Genomic DNA, 1,213 nt, shown 5'->3' on the forward strand with positions numbered 1-1,213 from the left:
GGCCACCGCCTTTAGTCGAGCAAATCGACCCCAGGACTTATTCTTTGGAAGCCTAGTAGTTATTCTATCAGTCTCTTTTTGCCAAACCGCTAAGTTATGGGGACGTAAACACACCAGCATCGGTTGTCAAGCGAAGTTGGGGGGACAAACACAGACACAAACATATACACACACATACATCATCTTCGTCGTTTAATGTCCGCTTTCCATGCTAGCATGGGTTGGACGATTTGACTGAGGACTGGTGATACCAGATGGCTACACCAGGCTCCAAACTGATTTGGCAGAGTTTCTACAGTTGGATGCCCTTCCTAACGCCAACCACTCCGAGCGTGTACATATATATGACGGGCATCTTTCAGTTTCTGTCTACCAAATCCACTCACAAGGCTTTGGTCGGCCCGAGGCTATAGTAGAAGACACTTGCCCAAGGTGCCACGCAGTGGGACTGAACCCGGAACCATGTGGTTGGTAAGCAAGCCACTTACCACACAGTCACTCTTTCCTCAGAAGCATCTACAGGATCTGGAAAATCAGAAATGGATAGAGAGTCATCTGATCACTAGCTACATTAACTCTTTTGGTACCAACTCACCTGAGACTGCCCATGGTTCTACGATACAAATTGTTTGTTTAAAGTGATCTAAATTAAAACCTTCCATCAAAATTTCATGTTCGTTTTTATTCTAAACAACAGCTTAATAATGACAAAGTTATTTTACCAAATTCTTCATTATTTTCAAAATTAATTGAAATAAAGGCAGTATATTTCAACAGAAATCTAGAAGTTAAGATAGGGTTAAGATTCTGAAGAAATGTCAGTAGCATTGAAGTTGCATAATGACTTTATTCTTATATCATCTTTCGATATATTGGATTATATAGGGTGTTTCTATGGTACTAAACCATGAAAATTTGCTGGGTGTGACCAGTAGTGGACACATGGCACGTAAAAAGCACCATCCGATCGTGGTTGATGCTAGCTCCTCTGGCCCCTGTGCCGGTGGCATGTAAAATGCATCCACTACACTCTCGGAGTGGTTGGCGTTAGGAAGGGCATCCAACTGTAAAAACACTGCCAGATCAGATTGGGGCCTGGTGCAGCTTCCTGGCTTCCCAGACCCCAGTCGAACCATCCAACTCATGCCAGCATGGAAAATGGATGTTAAATGATGATGATGATATATATACATGTATATATATATATATATAT

General features: G+C 42.3%; 1 protein-coding gene across 2 annotated transcripts in view; it reads right to left on the reverse strand.

Moving 5' to 3' along the window:
- The window catches only part of LOC106872087 (ribonuclease 3), a 62,602-nt gene that overhangs the window by 20,981 nt on the left and 40,408 nt on the right, over window positions 1-1,213 (reverse strand). The window lies entirely within an intron of this gene.

Source organism: Octopus bimaculoides, chromosome 3 (assembly GCF_001194135.2).
Source record: "Octopus bimaculoides isolate UCB-OBI-ISO-001 chromosome 3, ASM119413v2, whole genome shotgun sequence".
Lineage (NCBI taxonomy): Eukaryota > Metazoa > Mollusca > Cephalopoda > Octopoda > Octopodidae > Octopus > Octopus bimaculoides.